The sequence below is a fragment of the Dromiciops gliroides genome, chromosome 4 (assembly GCF_019393635.1).
Source record: "Dromiciops gliroides isolate mDroGli1 chromosome 4, mDroGli1.pri, whole genome shotgun sequence".
Classification (NCBI taxonomy): Eukaryota; Metazoa; Chordata; class Mammalia; order Microbiotheria; family Microbiotheriidae; genus Dromiciops; species Dromiciops gliroides.
The window spans coordinates 405,827,149-405,853,191 of record NC_057864.1 but is presented as its reverse complement, the minus strand read 5'-3'; the positions used below and the strand labels follow the sequence as shown (position 1 = coordinate 405,853,191).

The window sequence follows — 26,043 nt, the reverse complement described above, 5'->3', positions numbered from 1 at the left end:
TCTTAAGCAAAATTCCCATAACAGAACTGAACAAACATTTATTAAACATCAATATTCTATTCAAGGCACTGTGGAAGGTGCAAGTGCTACAGCAATGAAAGACAGTTGACAACCTCAAGGATCTTACAGTCTAATAATATCTATGCAAATAACAAGTTCACTATAGAAAAAAGAGGAATGAGACATTTGATGAGGGGAGAAATTACGTAGAAATTATCATAAAGAAGGCATCACATAAGCTGGCCTTAAAAAAAAAAAAAGGATTTTAAAAGACAGGGGTTTTCAGTCTGATCTGAACAGCTAGCTAACTCTTCAGGAAGGTACTTGGTTATTTCAGATTCAATGCTAAAAGAAATTCACAAGAGGTGTGCTTAGGGCAGATAAAGAAGATATTCAAAAAGGATATTACAGTACTTAGCTTGGGTAGACACAGCTGCCACACCTCCACCTATCCTTCTGTTCAATGAATGACCTCTGATCAGCAGAGCAGGAAGAAAATAGCAACACATCCTGGGAGTAGTCCTAGGACAACTTAGCCCATCTCTGAAAGGTCAACACATGGGTCTTTTCCTTAGATGACTGACTAGGACACCGTAGCATGTGCCCAGGAAAGCCCAGTTTGAGCCTTAATCTCTTGGACCCATCAAATTCTGGGTGGACAACTTTGTCACCTTTCAGGGGGAAACTGGCCTAATTTGTATAGAGGAAAGAATCACTCCCACCACATAGCTTAAATTGGTCTATGGAAGTCAAATAATGAAGGACCTAGATTAGCAGAATAAGGGCTTTGGGTCTTATTTTTGTTTTTAACCTAAAAAAACCAATAGGATTAAATGGCAACCCATTAAACAATTTAGGCCTTCAATCCCATGTGAAAACAGGGAACTAGGGGGAAGGGTGCGGATACATCATAATTCTAAAACCATCTGTAAATGTTCAACTTACTTGGTGATCCTTGTTGGGTTTTGTCCTTCATTCTCAAAGAGGACCATGATATTGGGGTGAAGTTATGACTTGGACTGAACTGGACTTAAATGAGAGAGGACTATCACCAACCTCACTCCCTCCTCCAGAGCTATCTGGGTTCAGTGGCAAGATCTACATCAGGATGACTGGAAATGGCCCTGGATGTCTGGAGCAACTGGGGTTAAGTTACTTGCCAGGTTAAGTTACATAGCTAGTAAGTGTCTGCAAGGAGATGGGAGTTGGGCTCCTCCAAGCAGCATTAAAGGTCTGCCTCTCCCCCCCCCCCCAGGACCCCCCCCCAAGCAAACAAAATCACAGGAAACCCTAGGCTGGTCATGTGAGGGAGGAGTTGAAGGGTTGTCCCTGTGTTGTCTCCCCCATTGGCTACACTGAGTTCCAATTGGCTAGTTTTTGTGGGGGATTGTAATCCTTGAGTAATTGGGGAATAAGGGGAGGGACCAGTCACATTAAGAGATAAAAAGGCTTTCGAGCCTCCATTTTGTTGCCCATTCCACTAGGGAATGGCTTGTTTTCAAGACAATAACAAATAAGCCTTTGACCCATCACCAATGCCGAGTTCCAGAAGTTCTATTTTCTCACAGTGTCTATGGGGAGATTTGAATTCAGGTCCCCCCAACTTCAGGGCCAGTGCTCTATCTACTACACCACCCAGGTGCTCTACTTAGTGATACTGAAAGATGAAAATCTTATACAATGACCAACAAATGCACTTACTACTGAAGGAACTGAATGATAGAAATCTTAATTTAGATTAAAGGTTTTCTTCCAACAAAGTGTCTCCCACCATAGGTCAGAATTATCTGAGGGTCCTTGAAAGATAACACTGGGAGAAAACTTGATGATCTGACATTTAATTATTGATACTAAATGAGGCATAAAGCAAGATGTATGCTAATAATCACTACAATGGGGACTGGTCCAAGATGAAGATTCCCAATATACAAGAGCAAAAGTTCTTCACCTTTTTGTGTCATGGACCTGTTTGGTACTCTGGTAAAACCTACAAGCCCCTGTTCAGAGTAAGGGTTTGTTACTTATATTCATATTTAAAGGAAATGCTATATTTCAGTCAGAGCTTAGTGAAAATAAAGCTGTAATTCCCCCTCCCCCCAATCCAGGTTCAGAGACCCTCTGTACTCTAATGACTGAATCCTTTGGGATACATGAACCCCCAGTTAAGAACCACTTTTCCCAAATGCTTCTGCTTGCAACTGACACTGTTCTGGTTTCATCAAAACCAGAAATACTGCAGAGCCCCCTGGACAACAGATTCATAACAACTCAAAATATTTGGCCTAACCATACCCATGGGAAAAAGAGGATGAAGGATGACTACTATCAAGTCTATCATAGGCAGTTAAAAGAAAAGGCTAGAGTGCTGATGGGCATCCCCTCAATGTCCAGTTCTTTGCCACTACAAAGAGAACTGCTATAAATATTTTAGAACATATAGGTTTCTTTTCCTTTTTCCCTGATCACCTTGGGAAACAGAACTAATGATCTTATTACTGGGTCAAAAGGTATACAAACCTTTATAACTCTTTGGACATAATTCCAGATTGCTCTCCAAAATGTTTAGTTCTGTTCACAGTTCAACCAACAATATCAGTGTCCCAATTTTTCCAAATCCCCTCCAACATTTGTCATTTACCCCTTCTATCATTTTAACCAATCTGATGGCTATGAATTCTTTTAATTTGCATTTCTCTAATCAACAATGAGTTAGAATATTTTTTCAAACACATACACACATATCTCTCATTTCTTCACTGAAAAATTGCCTGTTCATATCCTTCGACCTTTGATCAACTGGGAATGATCCATATTCTTATAAATTTGATATACCTATATATCTGAGATGAGACCTTTACAAGAAACTGTATAAAATCCCCACCCCAATTTCTGCTTTCCTTCTAACATTGGTTTTATTTGTACAAAACCTTAATTTAATGTAATCAAAAGCATTCATTTTACATCTCACAATGCTCTTTATCCTTTTGTTTATTCATAAATTTTCCTATCCATTAATTAGTCTGATAGGTAATATGGTCCATGTTCTTCTAATTTACTAATGACATCTCCCAGGGGGCAGCTAGGTGACACAGATAAAGCACAGGCCCTGGATTCAGGAGGACCTGAGTTCAAATCTGGCCTCACACACTTGACACTTACTATCTGTGTGACCCTGGACAAGTCACTTAAACCCTCATTGCCCTGCAAAAACAAAACTAATGATGTCTCCCTTTGATCAGTGGAAGCATAATAAAGTCTACTCCAGAACCTTTATTTTCACTCTATGTGAAAGGCTCCACTACTTTAGAAAAACCGCTATTTTCATGAGCCCTAATTTCTCTCTGAAACAGAAGGCCAACTTTTTAATACCAATCCTTTTGACAAGCATTTATTAGAAAACTACTACGTATGAGGCACTATGTTTAAAAATATACATATGGGGGGCAGCTAGGTGGCGCAGTGGATAGAGCACCGGCCCTAGATTCAGGAGGACCTGAGTTCAAATCCAGCCTCAGACACTTGACACTTACTAGCTGTGTGACCCTGGGCAAGTCACTTAACCCTCATTGCCGCCCCCCCCCAAAAATATAAGGACTATTGGACATTTATAACGATAAGTCAATAGGGATGGAGTTAGAAATAACTTTTGCAAAAGATTTGTGTTCATGTTAAAAAAAAACACCTTAATATAATTACTGCAACTTCCAACAATTCTCATCCAGTCTAGTTCATTTTAAGTCCAATGAGGAAAATCTAAACTAAGTATGTAGGCAAAGCAGGTTTATCTATGTATCAACATTAATTAAATTAAAGTGTTGGTGTCAATTAAAAATCACAGGTGTTAAAGAAGCCTATGTGCTAAAAAATACCTACATGTGAAAAAGCTAAGAAATTTTTAAAGCTGCACTAAGTAATCTGCTATGCAATATTCAAGACAACTTTATAACAAAACATCTAGAGAACTGTTGTTGTTTATCCTTAGTTCTCAAAGAGGACCATGACATTGGTGAGGAGGTGCCATGACTGGAGATGGGGATGCCATGACTGGAGATGGGGATGCCATGACTGGAGATGGGGATGCCATGGGAGACGTTGGCCTTTTAAGCTAAATCCTGCGGCAACGCCTACTCAGTGATTAAGGCTAGGTGGCCACAGTACATAAAGTATTGGCTCAAATCTCACCTCAGACACTAGCTGTGTGACCCTGGGCAAGTCACTTAACCCCAATTGCCTAAACATCACAGTTCATCTCCAGTAGTCCTGATGTATATCTTGCCACTAGACCCAGATGCCTTTGGAAGAGAGAAAGTTAGGTTGGTGACTTTGCACAGCCCTCTCCTCACTTAAATCCAATTCAGTGCATGTCATAACATCACCCCATGTCATGGTCCTCTTCAAGAAGGAAGGACAGGGGCAGCTAGGTGGCACAGTGGATAGAGCATGGGCCCTGGATTCAGGAGGACCTGAGTTCAAATTAGGCCTCAGACACTAACACTTACTAGCTGTGTGACCCTGGGAAAGTCACTTAACCCCAACTGCCTCACCAAAAAACCCCCACAAAAAACAAAAAAGGAAGAACAAACAACAACAAAAAACCAACAGGTAAGAAATGGGGCCAAAAAAGGCCTCTTTTACCTACTCAAAAAGAAGATAAAAAGGATTTGGGGGGGGGGGGGGGTTTGAGGAGGGCATGGGAAAGACCCTCAGGGTTTTTGGCCAAAAGAGATACAATTGTAATTTAGGCCCACTCAGAGCCATAGAGAGGCCAAATAATGGCCAACAGGCCTGGCCTGTGACCCATTGTTGGCCAATCAAAAAGTCAGAATTATTTTAATTTAAGGAGTGGTCCTTAGAAAAAATCTAGCAAGTAAACCTCAAAACAACTTGTGAGGTTTTGGCAATCAAGCAAATTCCTTTGGACAGAGCACCCAGGTAAGGGTGGGGGAATGGGAAGGGGAGGGAGATGAGAAAGGAGCTGTGTTGTCCCAAATGGACCTGGCTATTTGGGTTCCCACAGAATTCAAAAGGCCACATTTCCATGGCCTTCAAGAAAAAGAACAATAGTTTTATATTACAGTACCTTCAAATGTCACAGCAAAACAACATATTACTTTAACATGGCTAACATTCTCAATTTAAAAAATTTTTTTCACTTTAATGCCTGTTGTGTTTAAAAACTCTGTTTTACAAGGAAGTTTTGTCAAATTGATGAAAATCAAAATTAGACTTAGGAAACATATTATAAAAAAAAATGTTATTACTAAAAAGAACCTTAGAGATCAAACTCTAATTAATTAAATTAATTATTAGAAATCTAAGGCCCACAAAGTGAATGACTGAAGGTCTCCCAGCTACTACCTGGGTAGCAGGCAGAGCCTACACAGGAATTCAAGTCTCCACAATTCAAGACCAGGGTTCATCCTTCATTCTTGTGTCCTGCACTTTATGTTTAACCAATTTATAATATCATTCTTTAAACCCAACTTTCCAGAATATACATATCGCCATGCCAAATGACTAAAGAGAAAGTAAAGTAAGCACCTTTAACCAAGCCCAGGACTGAAAAAAAGTCAGCCTTGCACAAAGCAAGTAGGAACCCTGCCCACCAAGACAGACATCACAAATAAATGCCAGCCTTAATTCAACCAGAGATAATAGAGAAACATACGAAGGCTATAAAGCATTCTCAATCTTCAAGGCAACCCTGGACCCCAGGAAACCCATGGGAGGCATGACTCCTTCTTAGCACTCTGAAAATGGATGATAGAAGAGACTGAAATCTGTCAGCACTCTAAAGTCAGAAATAACAGGGGAGGTACAAGTTGGTGCCTGAGGTTCAGATAATTGTTATCTACTACAGCAGCCAAGAGGGTGGCACAGTGAATAGAGTGCTGGGCCTGGAGGCAGGAATACCTGGGTTTCAAATATGACCTCAGACACTTATTAACTATGCGACCCTGGGGAAGTTACTTAACCCTGTTTGCCTCAATTTCATCATCTGTAAAATGAACTGGAAAAGGAAATGGCAAACTGGTATCTTTGTCAAGAAAACCCCAAATGGAGTCATTAAGAATTGCACACAACTGAAAAGACTGAATAGAGTTGCTTAGGTGGAACAGTGAGATAGTGTGCCAAGACTGCAGTTAGACCTGAGTTCAAATCTATCCTTAGACTTAATAACTGGGTGACTGTGGGCAAGTCACTTAACCTCTATTATCCTCAGTTTCTTTAACTGTAAAATGGGGATACTAAGAGCTCCTATTCTCCAAGGTTGTTATAAGCATCAAATCCTTAGCACTATTAGAACAAAATCAAAATAATGAGGGGAAAAAAGCATTAGAAAATGTAAACTATCAAAAATAACCTGGTAAACAGTTTGATGAAAAGTTAAGAATCATGTCCATCATCTCAAGAGGTATCGTATTTTAATTAATTACAAATGAAAACTATCCAGAATTATTAGAATCAAAGGGTAAAGTGAAATTAGAAAGAACCTAGTCACTTTCTAAAAGAAACCCCCAAATTGAAAACTCTGAAATATCATGGGCAAAATCCAGGGCTTCCAGGTCAACGAAAAAATATTTCAAGCAATGAGAAGAGTTCAGGTACCAAGAAATCACTTAGAAGAATAGGCAGTTACTACTATTAAGGACATGAAAGCCTTGGAATACAATATTCAAAATGCAAAACAGAAAGACCTACCAACCAAAAATAACTTAGCATGCAAGATCCTTAAAGGAACAAAATGCTTTTCAGACATGCCAGATAAAAAATACAAAGCTTAGTACATAGTTTAAAATAAAAACTCAGGAGTAAAGAGAAACCTATAAAAGTAAGGGATCTTACCAAATTCTAAGATGCAAATATGGTATTGAGACCTAAATCAGGCAGAGACAAAAGAGAGGGTGAAAATTCTAGTCTAATAACATGCCTAATGAATATTAATACAAAATAGAGGCTAAAGCAAAAAAATAAAAATACACATAAAGACCAACCTGGACTCATACTAGTAATGTCAAATTGTTTCAATAATTACACAGCAATAAGCCTAAGAGACAATTATAATTATCAAAAATATATAAACCATATCTCTTGACAAAGGACAACACCCATTTCTAATTTTAAAAAGCTACCAAAACACATAGGAATAAATGGACATTCCATTAATATGGTATATGGTATTTTTCTAAAACCAGGGATCAGTAATATGTGCAATGGAAATAAACTAAAGGCTTTTACAATAAGGTTGGGGGTAAAGTAAGAATATTCCTCACCACCACTATTATTTGAAACAATAGAAATCACTTCTTGGAGCTATGATTGTTGACACTGAGAACTCAGTCAACTAAAAAATTAAATGAAAAAATTTGTAACTTTGGCAAAGAATCAGGCTATGAAATTAAGCACATAACTCAGTTTTTTCTATATTACCAAAAATCACCAGCAGGAAAAAATAGAGAAATTCAATTCAAAATACCTAGGGAATGTTTAAGATGGGTAGTAGTCCATCCTAGCAAGATGCATAAAGCCACTTTATGAATACAACTATAAAATACTTTGTAGAAGCCAGATTTAAATAAGTGGTGATATTGACTGAAAATTTCATCTAAGTTTATTATTTATTCAAGGGCATACCAATCTAATTATCAAAGAATTAATTTATTAGGTAGTGGCTTAAAAAGAAAAAGTCAATCAGTGAAATGCAATCAAATGAGAAACTATCTGTAAAATAATTAGCACAGTCTGGCACACAGTAGGTGTAAATGTAAATTTAATTAATGCTTATTCCCTTCCTTTTTCCGAATTCTGAAGCCACTGAGCATAGTAGCTGATAAAGAGAAAAAACCTCAATTTCTAGAGCAAGGATTCACTATCCAACAAAATTTGGAAGGAAACTAGAAAGCAGAAATTATGTTTAAATCTTAACACCATATAGTGAAATTAACTCCAAGACCTAGAAACAAAAAGGTCACATCACATACAAATTAGGTCTGTACCCCAGAAAATCTGAGGAAAACGACATATATATGCAAAAACACTGACAAAATTTTTGTAGAGGCAAGAAAACTGGAAAAGGGTGCCCAGCAATTAGAAAAGGACAGCTTCAGAAAATTCTAGAAAGCCTTGTATGAACTTATGTAAAGTGAGAAAAAGACTAAAAACTATGATCAATGCAATGACCAACCACAATTCCAAAGAAATGGTAATTAAAACACAGTACTAATCTCCAGAAAGAAAAATGAATTACACATGCAAAATAAGACACACGTTTTTGGACATGGCCAATAAATGTGAGAATTTGTTTTGCTTGACTGTGCATACCTGATGCAAGCATTTGTTTTTTAGTTTTAGGGTGTTTTGGGGGGGGGGGAGGTGCAGAATAGAGTTGGAAAATGAAGAAGAGCAGTAACAGGTTCCAAAAGATAATAAGGTTATTGTACAACAAACATTTCCAGGTACAAAGTAGAATAGAAAAGTAGGATTTTACTTTAAAGGACCAAATCTGTTAATGAAGCTCTCATAAGCGTGTAATAAGAAATCTGATCTTACTTTCAAAGGTAATCTTGTTGGTCTGTCTTCAACTGCCTTTTTTTCCTCTTTTTTTCCCCTACAACAGGAGCTGTTAATGTTTTTGTGTGTCATGTACCACTATGGCAGTGTGGTGGAGGTTTCGGGCCGTTTTTTCAAAATAATGTTTTAAAATCCATAAGATAAAACATATAGAAATACAAAGGCAATCGATCATATTAAAATCTACTTGTCAAAATAGTCAAGAACTAGATGTCTGAGGCAGAATTTTAACTCAAGACAACCTGACTCCAGGTCAGAGATGGAAAAACAGGAAAAAAATCTGAATAAAAAGGGGGCAAGGAGGGGGCAGCTAGGTGGCACAGTGAATATAGCACCAGCCCTGGATTCAGGACCTAAGTTCAAATCCGAGCACAGACACTTGACACTTACTAGCTGCGTGACTCTGGGCAAGTCACTTAAACCGCATTGCCCCGCTCCCCCCCCCCCCCCCCCCCCCCCCAAAAAAACCGGGGGGGGGGGGGGGAAGGAAAGGAAATGAGAGGTAAAAGAAAAAGAAAAAAAGCTTCTCTACAGATGGAACTGATGAATGGAACTTGATTTACAGGTGGGGAGAAGAAGTAGAATAAGTGTTACTGGTGTGGCTGGGACACTTAGGTTCTTGCTAAGACACATTTGCCAGAGTCAACACAGCAACTCCTAATTGTTCTGTTTCCCTTAACTAGAGGTGTGTAGCCAAGATGACTAGTAATTATGTCTGAAAAGAGATCATTCTCTAAGAAGATGACATGACAGCCTCAATAATTACAAGTATTACCACTATCACCACCATTTAGATAATGTTTTAATTATTCCAAAATGGTTTATGTATACTGATTCTGCTTCTCTCCCCTTCAGGCTCACTTTCCCTTGGACTTCCCAAATAAGACAGTAGGATGTCTTTCCCATTCCTGCCTACCAAAGGCAAAGGAGGCTACAAGCACAAGGCAATAGGAATGTGCATTTTGCTTTCTTCCCTGAGTATGACACTCATTATTCCCAGGCAGTCCTGAGAAATGAGATGGTAACAGACCTGTGAATAATTTCTTGATTCCAGGTCTCCAGAGTCAGGGCTAAGCACAGTGAGAAGTAATTTCTGTAACTACACAGATTCTCCAAAGAGAAGAAAGCTACCATCTGGAGGATCCTGCAGCTAGACCTGAAGAACAGACAAAAGAAATCCAAAGCCATGCCCTCAATGGCGAAGTGACTTGAACCTTTTGAGTTAAGACAGTGGAGGTTCAAGACGAATACAAAAATCCAAGTTAACTGTTCAACAGCTGTCCTATCATTCAAAGAGAATATAATGATTGTACTATCCCAACTGAAGGGGATTATGCATTGTTTGTATAAACTTTTGTCTGTTGAATCTTATGAAATATCTATAGTAGAGAAAAATAAACTGTTCTATAGAATGCTACAGCCAGTCGTTCAACAAGCATTAAGTAAATGCCTACTACATGGCAGACGCCATGTTAAGTGCTAAGAATACAATAATAATAACCATAGTAGAAAAACATGACACCCCCAGTTTGTATGTGCCAGGATAGGTCAGTTAACAAGATAACTCTGACCACCAGAAGGTGCACCTATGTCAAGTGAACTCCCTCAAGAAGTAGTAGTTTTGATATAGTAATTATACCAGCCCCTTGTACATGACCTTTAGAAATGTATTTGTGCTCAATTTTAAATGGCAAAGCATCAAAACAATTCCCACTAAGGTAAAGCTTTGGTTATCTTGGCTATCCTAATTAATGCTAAAGGACCTAATGATTTTGGTTGTCCCTAAAAAATTCTCTAAGCTTGGTCTCATTTGACACCATGTCACTTAACTGCTAATGGAAAGGTTTCCCAATGTCGTGTTAACTAGCTTTGTAGATAGAACTAGGGCATATAGTCCAACCTCCTGATTTTATAATGAAACAGAGGCTTCTGTCAACCATGACTGCCAAAATCTAGGCTCAAAATAATGGACTTCACTATCTTTCCAAGAAATGATAGACCAGGGGGCAGCTAAGTGGTTCCGTGGATAGAACACCAGCCCTGGATTCAGGAGGACCTGAGTTCAAATCCAGTCTCAGACACTTGACACTTCCCAGCTGTGTGACCCTGGACAAGTCACTTAACCCTTAGTGCCCCGAAATTTAAAAGAAGGAAAGGAAAAAAAAATGATAGGCTATTATATAGAAGACATTATATGAGTTTAAAATGTCAAAGTAAATCAAGACATCCCATAATAGCCAAGTTTAACTCTTGGTGTGAAACTTTTTTTTTCCTCAACCAATAATTAAACAATTCACATTAACATCCTCTTTTAAGGAACAAAAATCAAAAACATTCTCAAAGGACTATTTTATTAGCAATACACTGTGCCCCCTTCTCAAAGCAGCAAAAATCAAATCATTTTACTTATTTACTTATTCATGTCATTGGTACCCTTTACCTTTCAAGTGTTTTGTCCCTTGCTCAAATTGCATCAAGGCTATGAACCACATTGGAAATGACTGTGAAAAATAAGAAATGGATTACAACTTCCTTTGCAAATCAGGAGCTGATATAGAGAAAGGTACAAATAACTCTAGAAAATTCAATAAAATGAGAATGAATTTTTAAAGGCTTTATGGGTAGAACTTAAGTAACAAGGTCATTTTTAAAGCAACTATCTCTATCTCCAGTTCTTAAATAAAAGAGGAGTGAAGTGTCATTCATCTGAACTAAGCAGGCCAAGCAAAATACCCTGTGAATCCTATGTTCTCCTCAATGTCGAAATGGGTGGATAAATTTAAAGCCTGCTCTCTCAAGAGTTGCTTTATAGGCAATTTTCTCCCAGTATCAAGGTCTGCAATTTCCATTTGGCTGCCAGTTTGCGATTAAATTCATCACCTTTATTATAAAAATGTGTTGCACTCCATGGCCTACTGCACAAGAATTGTAAGGAAGGCATTTTTCACTGCTAACAGCAGTATCATTTTAAGGCAACCACCACATCCATTCAGACATTAGCTTCTCCAGACTGATACTGAGACCTATCACTCATGGAAGAATCACCTAAGATCGTGCACCTTAAAGAAACTAAATTTTGCAGAAGTAGTCTCTTTTATTTCAAGTTTTGGGATAAAAGCCAAAGTACATTATTAATTGTTTTACAAGCTCCCTAAACGAAACTCATGTAACAACAAGAACAAAATGACAATGATTACTGATACTGCCTCAATTGCCAAAACATAAAGATTTCAGTTATCATTATATTTAAGGTTTCCATATTTAGACAAAAAATAAAAATCATTTTGACAGTTTGAACTCCCATTTTTCATTAGTGCATTGAAATAGCAGGATTTGTTCCATAGGTTAATATTAACCATCTGGGAAAAACTGGGGGTGGGGGGTAGGCAGGGAGATGAAGTGCACTGTGCTGTTATGTTTATTGAATGCTTCCATCTAATTTCACCTTTGTTGATGAGAAGCAGGTCTTTAAATAAGAAAACCAGAGAGAATTTCTGGAGATAACCAAGAAAGCCTTAATAAAGAAACTTATATTTAAAACTACTTCAATAATTCATAAATCATGTATTGTTATGAAAGTTATGAAAATTATGAAAATCACTATTCAGGACATTAACTTTAATGTACACTTCAATATACATTTTTAAAGTGTTTTCCATGTTCTTAGTTATGCTTTTTCCTTCCCCCAAACAGAAATAGATAGATATAGATAGATATCTTTTATTCCAATAAGTTTGATGAAAGATAAGGAACTTTGGGGGGGGGGGAGTAGGGCAACGAAGGTTAAGTGACTTGCCCAGGGTCACACAGCTAAGGAAGTGTCAAATGTTTGAAGTCACTTTTGAACTTAAGTCCTCCTGAATCCAGGGCCAGTGCTTTATCCACTGTGCCACCTAGCTGCCCCCTAGGGAACTATTCTTGCTTTAAAAAAAGATGAAGTGAGATCCTCAAGAATTTTTTAATTAGACTTTATGATATACTACATGTCAAATAGCATTTTCAAGCAACTTCTTTCTAACAAATTGTTAAATTTCAATACTGGTATAATTGTGAACATCTAGGCAAAGGGTATGATCAAGTAGTTTTTCTAGGCTAAGAAAAAATTCAATGGTCAAAGAGGCTTAGCATGGTTAATGTCATTTACCTATGGTCAAAAATCAATAGATAGAAATAATGATAATCATAAAGAAGAGGTGCAATTATTTATATAGCACGATAAGTGCTAAGTATTTTCAAATATCTCATTTTAACCTCACAACCACCTACAAAGTAGGTGCCTTAATTATCTCCATTTTACAGATGAAGAAATTAAGGCAAAAAGAGGTTAAGTGACTTGCTTGGGATCACATAGCATCTGTGAGACCAAATTTCCATACAGTTTATCCTGACTCCGGATCCAGAACTCTATTCCCTGAACTTTTGTAGTAAACCCCAGAATGCCAACAAATATATGGTGATGACAAACATGTGTAAGTACTGAAAAAGAAATGCTGAATTATTTCTCCATTAAAAATCTGAGGTGGGCAGCTAGGTGGCGCAGTGGATAAAGCACCGGCCCAGGATTCAGGAGTACCTGAGTTCAAATCCATCCTCGGACACTTGACACTTACTAGCTGTGTGACCTTGGGAAATTTTGCCCCGCCAAAAAAAAAAAAAAAAAAAAAAAGGTAACTCAAAAAAATTTTAAACAAGTTTGTCCGATAGGCCTCAGTTCTCAAACACATAGAGAACTGAGTCAAATTTGTTGAAATGAGAGTCATTCCCCAACTGATAAATGATCAAAAAATATGAAGTTTTCAGATGAAATAATCAAAGCCACCTATAGCCATATGAAAAAAATGTTCTAACTCACTATTAATTGGAGAGATTCAGGTCAAAACAATTCTGGGTACTACCTCATACCTATTCGATTGAATAGAGGAAAATGACAAATGTTGTGGGGAATATGGTAAAGCTGTAAACTGATTCAAACATTCTAGAGAGCAATTTGGAACTATGGCCAAAGGGCTATAAAACCATCATACTCTTTGACCTAGCAGAGAGGGAGGGGCACCAGCACCTCCCACACAGAAGAGACCCTGAGGGCCTAAGGCTTTCTAATCTCAGCCCAAAGGTAGGGTCCTCAAATCAAAATAAATTTCCACAGAAGGAAAGTAAAAGGTAAAGGATAAAAAGAAAATGCCCAACTGAAAGATATACCCAGGGAATAGCAAGAAGAGATAAGGTTTTCTTCAATGAGCAATGCAAAGAAATGTAAGAAAACAATAAAATGGGAAAGACAAGAGATCTCCTTGAAGAAAATTATAGATATCAAGCAAAAACTGGCATGGAAAAAAAAATGCTAGAGACTTACCAGAAGTAGAAAAGATTACAAGGTGGCAATAATACACGGAACTATACAAGAATGATCTAAACATTACCGATAACAACCACAATGTGATCACTAATTTAGAACTAGACAGCGTCCTGGAGAATTAAATCAAGTGGGCCTTATGAAGTACTGTTAACAATAAAACTGGTGGAGGTGACGATATTTCAGCTGAGGTATTTAAAAATCCTAAATGATGTGATTTAAAGTGCTATACTCAGGGGAGCTGCTAGGTGGCACAGTGGATAAAGCACTAGCCCTGGATTCAGGAGGACCTGAGTTCAAATACGACCTCAGACACTTGACACTAGCTGTGTGACCCAGAGCAAGTCACTTAACCCTCACTGCCCTGTCAAAAATGGATGGATGGATGGATGGATGGATGGATGGATGGATGGATGGATGGATGGATGGATGGATGGATGGATGGATGAATGGAGTGCTGTGTTCAAATTTGGAAAACTCAACAGTGGGCACTGAATTGGAAAAGATCAATTTATATCCCAGTCCTCAAGAAGGGCAATGCCATAGAATTAACAAACAATTACACTCATTTCACATGCCAGCAAGGTCATGAGATAATAATAGCACGTAAATCACGGGGTTACTATTAGGATCAAATGAGTTTGCATTTGTGAAGTATTTTACAAACCTTCAAGTACTATATAAACATATAACGGTGGTGGTACTAGACGTAGTAATAGCAGTAGTAGTAATTACAGTAATGAAATTTAAAGGTTTTGTACAAACAAAACCAATGGAGCCAAAATTAGAAGGAAAGGAAGAAACTGGTAAAAATTTTTACAGCAAGTTTCTATGATAAAAGCCTAATTTTTCAAATATATAGGGAACTGAGCCATTTATAAAAATAGCTGTTCTCCAAATGATAAATGGCCAGAGTATGAAAGAACAGTTATCAGAAGAATCAAAACTACCAATAGTCACAGGGGGAAAAAATGCTCTAAATTACTGATTAGAGTAATGCAAATTAAAACACCTCTGAGGTACTTCACACCTATCAGATTGGCTTAAATAAAAGAAAAAGACAAATGTTGAAGTGATGTGGAAAAATAGATACATTAATGCACTGTTGATGGAGTTGTGATGTGGTCCAACCGTTCTAGAGAACAGTTCAGAACTATGCCTAAAAGACTACAAAACTGTGCATACCTTTCGACACAACACTACTAGATCTGTAATATGGAAAAGGAGCCCTATGTACAAAAATCTTTAAGGGTTCTTTCTGTGAGGAAAAAGAATTGGAAAATGAGGGGATGCCCATCAATTAGGGAGTGGCTGAACAAGTTATAATATGCATACCTGTTCATTTTCTTGCCTTTTTTTTTTTTGCAACCTGGTTTTAACATGGAAATATGCTTTTTTGTTTTGCGTAACTGATAAATACTGCTTGCCTTCTCAATGGGTGGGAGAGGCCTGTAGGAAGAGAGATTTAGGAACTCAAAACGTTTTTTTAAAAAAAGGCATTTTCAAAAGTAAATTTTAAAACAAATTAAAGAACAAGTAAATGATAAAACAAAAATATGAAAATGGGATGAAAAAGTAGCTGAGTAATCATGGTAGTTGTAGTAGTCATGGTTGTAGTAGTAGTAAGCAATTATCACCATCTACAGTAGTCATCGGTAATTATAAATCTTTGATTATAATCATAACCATAGAATAATCACTGTCCACTGTAGTCTCCATTGTGATCTTTTGGCTCACTCCTCATCTAGAAAGTAAGCCCCTAGAAGGAACTGTTTGCCCTTTTAAAAACAAACAAACAAACAAAAAAACTTAGGAAGCACTTAATAAACGTTGGCTGAATTGAATCTCTCCCACTGGCTTCCAGCTTTCTTCCCAAAGGAAGTGTGAGGAGGCCCACTGGGTACTGGTAGATTATACAAACTAGTTTCTTCCTCAAAGAAGAATGATTTCCTCTCTTATGCCTATTTCATTAACAAAGATCTATACAGATTCCTTCTGTTTGGTCTATACTTACTTCCTCATTTCCTATTCATTCTTTAATGCCCTCCAATCTGACTTTTAACTATTAGCCTTTAGAAAACTTTACTCTCAAATAACCATGTCCTAGTGGTCATTTAAATCTACTAATAACAAATCCCATAAGAAAAAAAATCTCCCCACCTCTTTTCCTCATTTCCATCCCCTCCTCCTCCTTCTATCTATCTGTTTCTTATCCATAGCTTTGACTGCCCCTTCTGTTTAATTTATCAGCTACCCCACCCTTCTTCCTTCCCAGTCACAAGAATTTCCAAGTGCTCAACACAATCCCTGTGCTTTTTCTTGGTATTCCCTTGGAAAATTTATCAAATGTCACAGCTTAAACCATAATCCTGATTCAACTGAATCAAATTTCTCCATTTGTGAATTTTCCCCTGAACCTAGTTCCCTATCTCCAACTATCTAAATAACTCCAAAATCATTTGAAAATTCAAAAAGGACAAAACCAAATTAGCTTCCCTCCAACTAGCTCCTTCTCCTAACTTACCACTTTGAGACAAATAAATGTTATTATTCTTCCTGACTTCAAAAAATTCAAAACATGAGTCATCTTTAATTCCAGTAATCAAATCTTGTTATTCCTCTTTTGCAATGTCATATAAAGCAACATAGTGGAAATAGTGCTAGATTCGGGACTAGGATGGCAACCCTGCTGCCTTCAGAAATTCCAAGTGTGGCAAGTCACTCAACTTCTCAAGAGGGCTAATTTCCAAATCTATGAAATGTAGAGAATAAAGGCTATAGTACTTTTCTTACACGGTTATTGTGGTGATAAAATTAGAAAATATGCATAAAGTTTTTTGTAAATTTAAACTATTAGTATCATTTCCAATGTTACAAATTCAGACTTGAAACTCATAACCGAACTACTGAAACTTGAGTCTATCTCTGTACAATTACTTTTTTTTTTCCTTCCCCACCATCCTACCCATATACTCTCTGATTAATCACACTAAAACTGTTTTCAGATACTAGCTGACAGAATAACACTGCAGGCTTATAAAGCACTTTACCAACACCAAGTTATTTGAGCCTCATAACAACCCTTTGAGCTCAGCACTAAAGGACTTTAGAGGGCTCCCCATTATATGATGAAATAGTTAATTATTCTTTCTCTACACCAAGGAAAATGTCCAAAATCTGACTTCAACTGTAATTCCACTCATATCCAACAAATATCCTGCAAGAACACAGTTGTAGCAACTTTTCTCTTTTCAATATGAATTCAATCCTCAGAGAACCTACTTCTCCAAATGAAACACCTTTTCCCATCTTCCTCACTAGCCAAATATGAGGTTTATTTTTCGAAATCAAGTGAAAGATTTTACATTTATCTTACTGAATTTCATCTTCGTAGATATGATCCAATGTCCTAGCCTTTCAAGATCTTTTTGGATCTCAACTCCGACCCTTATAGTTATTGATCTCGCTGTAACGATTGGAATGACGCCACCTGCTGGATACTTACTGTAGAAGAGTTCTGCCCATGAAGGGAAGGTCTTTGAGGGCAAGACCAGGAGTCAGGAAGTGACGCGGGCTAGTGGGAGGAGGAAGGAAGAGACTGGCGCTCAGTCTCGCGCTCTTGGCTTTGGACTCTGGTGGAGAGCGGAGCTAGAAATGTGCTCTCCCTTTAATAGATAGGAATCTAGGCCTTTCTCTCTCTCTTTACCAAATTCTTCTTTTCCTTAATAAATGCTTAAAAGTCTAACTCTTGCTAAAGCTTATAATTTATTGGCGACCACTCATTAGATATTTTAGACAGTTTAGCTAGAATTTTAGCCCTTAACAGATGGCTGACCACGAAGAGGAAAGCTAACCCTCAGTCTTCTTCTGATCTTCTGGTTGGGTAAGAAATTTCCCCTCCCTCTCCCTTTAACTGCTAAGTACTGGTGTACTGGCTGTGTTTTCCTTTGAATTTTTTCGAATGGACCTTTTAAACTCCCTAATTATCCTATTTTTGATTTTGGTCTGTTTAACCAGACAAATGGGAGATAAGATCATGTTAATGCTTTGTTTCTGTGGATTTTCTATTTTTCTTTTTATTTTTGTTAAAAGAGCCAGCAACTTACTCACACAAGGAAATATCTCTCCCTCTCCCAACCATGCTTTTTCAGAGAAACCTGAAGAGATTCCTGCAGCTTTTCCCAGTTCTAACACTAATTGTTGCTTTAATTTTGCATGCCTGGAGGCAATGACCCACCCTCTAGAAGCTTTTAATCCCCTAGCACCTGGAGGCAAGGTGGGGGAAGAGGAATCCAGGCCTGAGTTCAAAATCAAGTGTGATTCAAATTGTGCTGGTCCCTCCCCTCCTCTCCAGACCCCACCCTCTACTCCTCCTATGGCCAAGCCCATAGCTTCCCCTGCCTGGGAAGTCCAGAGATCTGATGCGCATGCTCAACTTTTTCTACCTGCATTTGCAGCTTTAGGCTCAGCCCTTCCCCAGCCTGGCTGTGCTTCTGAGACAACCTTAGAAAACCCTTTAAATTCCAGATATGCTCGATTTGTTCATAATTTTGCTAACCTGCTTTTGTCTTTAATTAGTAATCTTATAAAGCATTTGTATGGTGGAAAGACTGACAGACAATATAGAGGGGTTAAAGAAGAAAAACTTAAGCTGAATAAGAATGACAATCAACATAGTTCAAGACTCTGCCTCTTTTGCCATGGAAGGGTATATATTTTACAGAAATGTAGAAGTAAGCAGCAAGGTATTGATATGAGTATTGGGGATTTTAGATATCGGAATCAAAGGTGTTCTGAATTCACTCAGAGTATTAATATCAGTTCAGAGGTTACATAGGATTTCTATGCTATTACATATACATTTTGAAATTAATGGTATGGGTTTATTTTCATAGAGATTTTCATGCTTTTGAGATTGTGTCTTATACTTAGTTTCTAAAACAAGGAGAATATTTGTAAAAGCTTTTTATAGTCATGTGATCAAGTTTATATTTTATAATACTCTTATTGATATTAAATTCATATTCATTTAGATTTCCCTAGTTTGAATTTCATTGTCTTTTATTATTCCACGTGTATTTTCTTCTATTCATTCATCTATCTATTTTTAAACATGGTTTTGATTTCATAATACAATGTTAATTCTAGGAGTATTGTGCTCCCATATTCTGAGTTGTTTGTTTTTGTTATTTTTTTTTTTCCTCAACTGATTATTTGATCAAACTCTTTAAAGCATTTCCTTGGCAAATTGGTTGCCATGGCAAGTGTAAATTGATTCTAGAAGTATTATTTTTGATAAGCATATTTTAAAAAAAAAAGAGGGGAATGTTTGTAAAAGTTTTCTTTTTTCAAAAAAGTTTTCTTTAGGATTGTGTTGTGCTTTAACTTGTATTTAAATATGTTAAGATTTTTCACAAAAGTAATTGTATACTAAGTAAAAAAAAGGTATTATTTGAAATTGTTGCATAATTATATATTATATTCTGAGTCAAGATGTATTCACATTTTTTGCAATCATTTATTATCCTCAATTTTTAAATCCATATGAGACTTGGATTATGGGAACTTATCATTTAAGACACTAATTGCCTTTATTCTGAGTTATCAGATGCCAGTTGGCCAAGATGCCATCCAATCACAAGAGGAATACATGCAAGAGCAGACACTGAACTGTCACATGAGGGGAGACATGCATGAAGTCAAGGTATGGCCGAGGGAACGGCTTTTGACAAATGTTGAGGTTGGATTCTCTTGGTTTAATATTTTATTCTCTTTTTCCCCACAATATTGTACAGATGGCTGGAAGTATTCATCCCACCCATCTCACTTCTACACCTGGCTTCTATGCTCCCTCCTATATGCCTGATGCCATGGACATCTCAATCCCATGCATCTGATTAAGTCTGACTCAGTTTCTTCCAATATGTTCGGTGGCATGGACATATATTCCATCCACCTATTTTAGACCTGGCATACTGCATGGACAGTACATATTGCTCAAGTGTGGGAATGCTCATATCCCATCATTTCTCTGTTCTTTTATGGTAACCCCCATAATTATCTCAGGTGTCATGATAAATAACAGTGTTGAATTTGGCCTTGACACCTGTTACCAATTATATTAGATTTTCTAATTTCTCATAATGGCATGAGGATAATTAGGCAGATGATGCAAAAAGTGATGAAACAAAGATAAAAATTATTTTTAATAATTAATATCACAGCAATTGTCTTCTCAATTACCCTCCATAAGGGGGGGACTATAGTAATATTATAATTTTAAAGAATGGTTCAATTTTTTTATTATATGTTTCATGTGTAACAACCAAGATTCTGAATTCCCTTAGACATGTTTTTGAGAACTTTCATTGTTGGATTTGATTATTGACAAAGCTATTTTAAAGTTGTGTTAAGCTCAATTTTGTAGGAAATTTCCTGGCTGATTACCAGTATCCACACATCAACCCCTGAAAAGACTTCCATTCCACGACTACACCTAGAGGACATCTGAGAAAAGACTTTCAGAGACTTTAAATGAACAGTTTTGATTTGTTGTTTTTGTTGTGTTTTTTCTCTTTCTGTTATAATATACACCATCTGTAACATGTACTCTCTGCAGAGGCCCTCCCTTTGCAAGACTAATGTCAAAGCGTCGGTTCATGAGGACAAAAAATCGCCCCTCTGGACAAAACTTTCCTCTCTTCCTTTTCTATATTGTTGTTCACATATTATTAGTTAGCAATAGTTATTATATTGTTTTTACTGTTCCGTCAAGGAAACATTTTGTTTCTTGAGGAACAACAGGGGGGACTGTAACGATTGGAATGACGCCACCTGCTGGATACTTACTGTAGAAGAGTTCTGCCCATGAAGGGAAGGTCTTTGAGGGCAAGACCAGGAGTCAGGAAGTGACGCGGGCTAGTGGGAGGAGGAAGGAAGAGACTGGCGCTCAGTCTCGCGCTCTTGGCTTTGGACTCTGGTGGAGAGCGGAGCTAGAAATGTGCTCTCCCTTTAATAGATAGGAATCTAGGCCTTTCTCTCTCTCTTTACCAAATTCTTCTTTTCCTTAATAAATGCTTAAAAGTCTAACTCTTGCTAAAGCTTATAATTTATTGGCGACCACTCATTAGATATTTTAGACAGACTAGCTAGAATTTTAGCTCTTAACATCGCCAAACCTTTTATCAAATGAAAATTGAATAAATATGTTGTCTATGACTTTATTCAAGCCACTGTTTAAAAAAAAAAAAAAGCAACACAGAACTAAGCAGAGATTTCTATGGAGATCAATAAAGACACTTCCTGCTAAGATGGCATAAGACTAGTCTGAATTTGGCCATTCCACCAGTTCAGAGATCATCTAAATTAAACTAAAATCTCAAATCTCTCCATCTTTTACACAAAAATTTGATAATTAAAACTTTATACTCAACACCCCCCCCCCCAAAAAAAATGTCTCTGTAGCTTTCACCTGATTTTGAACAGGAACAAGGTACCAAGCCCAAAACTGAATAAGAGGAATAAGACAACAGGCTAGACTGAATTTGAGTCTTCTTGGTACAGCCCTCCTCTTTCAACAATCTTAATCTGCTACATGACACAAAAATCCATCTTTTTAATGCCAATACTATGCCAGTGATAGCCATGAAAAATGGAAAATTGTTCATCTATGTGTTTATACAAAACTCCAGTTGAGCAAAGAGGTAATGAAGAACTATAGGATGAGCTCAAATATTGTATCATTTTACAAAAGATAGACTTATATTAAAAAAAATTACTTTTTTACATCAAAAAAAAATTTGCCAGAACATATAATCAGAAAAATAAGTGAGTTGCTCGTGTACTGTGAATCAGGTAACAGATGAACTAGTACCATAGAATGGTGAAAGATAGTGTCTGTGGTAGCTCTTTTGTGGATAATTTACATAATCTGGCAAAAATCTAGATAGAGCTTGTTTTACCCAATTGGAAAGGCTTTCAAATATGAGTTTAGAAATGAACTGTATTTTTGTTTCCTTTCACTTGGCCTGGAAAAGTTCATTAATAATAATAGCTAATGGGGGCAGCTAGGTGGCGCAGTGGATAAAGCACCAGCCCTGAATTCAGGAGGACCTGAGTTCAAATTCAACCTCAGACACTTGACACTTACTAGCTGTGTGACCCTGGGCAGGTCACTTAACCCTCATTGCCCCACTCCCAATAATAATAGCTAATATTTACATAGAACTTACTATGTGCCAGGCACTGTGCTCTTTACAAATATCATCTCATCTGCTCTTCACAATAATCCTAGGAGATAGGTGCTATGTCTCCATTTTACAGATGAGCAAACTGAAGCAAACAAGAGTTAAGTGATATACTCAGGGTCTCACAGGTATTAAATGTCTCAGGCCAATCCCAAAGGACAAAGGATAAAGCATACTATCCACCTCCAAAGAAAGAACTGATATTGACTGAACACAGACTGAAGCATGCTATTTATTTTTCACTTTCTTTTGTTTTTTCTTTTATTCAAGTTTTCTTATACAAAATGATTAATATGGTAATGTTTTATATAACTGCACATGTATAACCTATATCTGATTGTTTACCATCTGGGGAGAGAGGGAAGCAGGAAAGGAGGCATAGAATTTGGAACTCAAAAGTTTAAATAACAATGTTGTGGGGGTTTTTTGTTGCTGCTGTTGTTTTTTAAACAAGTCTCAGGCCTTATCTAAACTCATGTCTTCCTTATTACAGGACAGGAGGTCTATCCACTGTCCCACCTAGCTACTCACTAGGCAAATCACCAGACTGGCAAAGTTCATTCATAATTTTTTGGCCACAACAATTCTTTTTTTTTTTCTTTTTCTTTTTTGCAGGGCAATGAGGGTTAAGTGACTTGCCCAGGGTCACACAGCTAGTAAATGTCAAGTGTCTGGGGTGGAATTTGAACTCAGGTCCTCCTGAATCCAGAACTGGTGCTTTATCTATTGTGTACCTAGATGCCCCCTGCCACAACAATTCCTGATGAAAATCTACAAAGTCATGTTTATCAGTAAAAGGAATTATCAGATCAACAAAATAAAAATTCTCTGAAGTTCAGAGTAGTTCAAAACTCATCTAATATAACTTTTTCACAAATGTTTATACTTCTGTCAAAAAATATGAAGATGCTGGCTAAAAAGAAAAAAGCATACAAAGTACTGTTCAAGGTTAAGGTCCTACAATTTGCATTCTAAGTCAAACATACTGGAGCTGATATTATAAGCATTGATTATAAAATAATCAAAGCCCAAGATAGGTAAGGACCTAGATACTTTAAAAAAAGTTCAAATCCCCAGAAACAGACAAGTTCTGCTCCAGCATACTGAAAGAATTGAGGGGAGATGCAAAGACTATAGTCAGCATATTCTGGTAAATTTAGGGTCAATTCCTAAAAGCATAAAGTAAGCAACCTGAAAGTGAGATATTAAACAAATGGTTTCTGAGCAACTAAAAAAAAAAAGAAAAGAAAAGAAATTAACTAGCAGGGATTCACAATGAATAAAGCCAGGTCAAAGTGATCTCATATCTTTCTTCTTGTTCTTAAAACAAACAAAAAAACAGGGCAACTAAACCAGTAGATCAGAGGAATGATATAGACATATAACCAAATACAAGTAAAAAGAATTTTTTTTTTTTGGCCAGGATCTGTGATTTCATGGCTATCTTGATGAATAAAATCTGCCTTTCTACCTCCTTTCTTCCTTCCCTCCTTTATGACCCAGGTTATGGAATTCTGGGCTAAAAAGATCTTTCTTTAATTAGACCAAACAATTGATTTTATGAAGAAAACAAGCTCCAGGCAAACAATAGTTTACCCAAGAATCAAGATTAAGCACAAGTAGGAGTTCAAGCCCAGTCATCTTTGTCATCCCACACAATTTTTTCCATATACTCTTCCTTGAATTCCAGCAACCTCTACCATATAAGACTACATAAGTGTTAGAGAGTTTTTTAGTCAGGACTTGAGTTGAAACCCCAGCTCTACTACTTACTACCTATGGGGTGTATACTAGATCCACTAATATTTTAATATAAAAAACTTTAAAATACAAAAACTTCTTGAATTGCAGATGATTTATAACTATCTATTGCTTAGTATCTTCTGAAGAAAATACAGAAAATAGTGGATATGCATTTATTAAGCACTTTGTCCTACTACTATTACTACTACTACCAATAATAATAAAAAATTATGATAGCTAATATTTACATAGCACATAAAAGATGTCAGGCAGTGTGTTAAAAGCTTTACAATTATTATCTCATCTGATCCTTGTAACAATCCTGGGGAGGTAAGTGTTGTCATTACCTCCATTTTACAGATAAGGAAACTGAGGGAAATGCATGGGTTAAATGACTTGTCCAAGGTTACACATCTAGGAAATGTCTGAGGTTGTATTTTAACTTCAGTCTTCCTTACTCCAGACCAGGCAATGTGCTAAGTGCCATACTAATGCTTTTTCAACATTTGTATTTTATTAATCACAATAGCTATATTTAGTTTTAAAAATACATATAAAAGAATATTCAATCAGCACATAGAAGATAATATTAATTGCAAAATATTTTACCTCATGTTATTTCAATCTCACAATTCTATAAGGAAGGCATTAGAGGTATAAATTATGTGCCACTTCACAAATGAGAAGGAAATGAGTTAGGTGAACAGAATCAGCATAACAATTTGTACAATAGCAAAAGCATTATGAAGAAAAGCAATTCAAGTGAAGTCAACAAGTGCCTACTGTATGCCAAGCCTGCTAAGTCCTAGAGATAGAAAGAAAAGCCAAAAAACACAAAACCAAAAAACCCAGGTCCCTGCTCTCAAGGAGATGGGCAGGTGATATAGTGCTGGACCTAAAGTCAGGAATCCCCGAGAAAGGCTCCATAAATGTGTTTGAATTGATTATTAAGTCATTCTAAAAGTTTTCAGTGGGTAGCCAGCAACTTGTGAATTTGACTCCATGCTTCAGGGGATTGTCTTGTACTGTATTGTCATTTATTACACTTGTCAATAATAACCAATCCTGAATGATGAAAAAAAAGGATGCACATTAACTTTACAAACTACTTAAAGCTAGACTGAGAAAATGCTTATTATCTGCAGGGATAATGTTGGAATTCAACATGATATCCACAAATTTAAAAAGTGATGAGAAAACAGAATGAGTTTCACCAAGATCAGGTGTGGGGTATCTTGAAAATTATAACAATCACTATGAAATAACTAATTAGAAGAAAACTGAATCAAATATATAAGAATACAAGTCATTCCCCAATTGAGAAAGTCAAAGGATATGAATAGGCAGTTTTCAGATGAAGAAATTAAAGATATCTACAGCCATATGAAAAAATGTTCTCATTCACTACTGATTAGAGAAATGCAAATTAAAACTACTCTCAGGTACTACCTCACACCTATTCAACTGGTTAATATGACAAAAAAGGAAAATGACAAATGTTTGAGAAAATGTGGGAAAATTCAAACACTAATGCACTGTTGGTGGAGCTGTGAACTGATCCAACCATTCTGGAGAACGATCTGGAACCATGCCCAAAAGGCTATAACACTGTGCCTACTCTTTGACACAGAAATACCACTACTACGTCTATATCCCAAAGAGATCATAAAAAAGGCAAAAGGACCCACATATACAAAAATATTTATAGCTGTTATTTTTGTGGTGGAAAGAATTGGAAATTATGGGGATGCCCATCAATTGGGGAATGGCTGAACAAGTTGTGGTATGAATGTAATGGAATACTATTGTGCTGTAAGAAATGATAAGCAGATGGATTTCAGAAAAACATGAACTGATGCTGGGTGAAATGAGTAGAACCAAGAGAACATTGTACACACTATCAACAATATTAAGCGATGATGAACTGTGATAGACAATTCTTCTCAGCAATACAATGACCCAAGACAATGCCAAAAGACTTATGTTGAAAAATGCTCTCCAACATTCAGAAGAACTATGGAGTCAGAATGCAGATTGAATCATACTATTTCCAATTTTGTTGTTGTGTATTCTTTCTTGAGGTTTTTTTTTTCCTTTTGTTTTGATTCTTCTCTTACAACATGACTACTG

The 26,043-nt window shown here is 36.9% G+C and overlaps 1 protein-coding gene across 6 annotated transcripts in view; it reads right to left on the bottom strand.

Moving 5' to 3' along the window:
• The window catches only part of QKI (QKI, KH domain containing RNA binding), a 214,571-nt gene that overhangs the window by 162,070 nt on the left and 26,458 nt on the right, over positions 1 to 26,043 (bottom strand). The gene's annotated exons all lie outside the window — the stretch shown is intronic.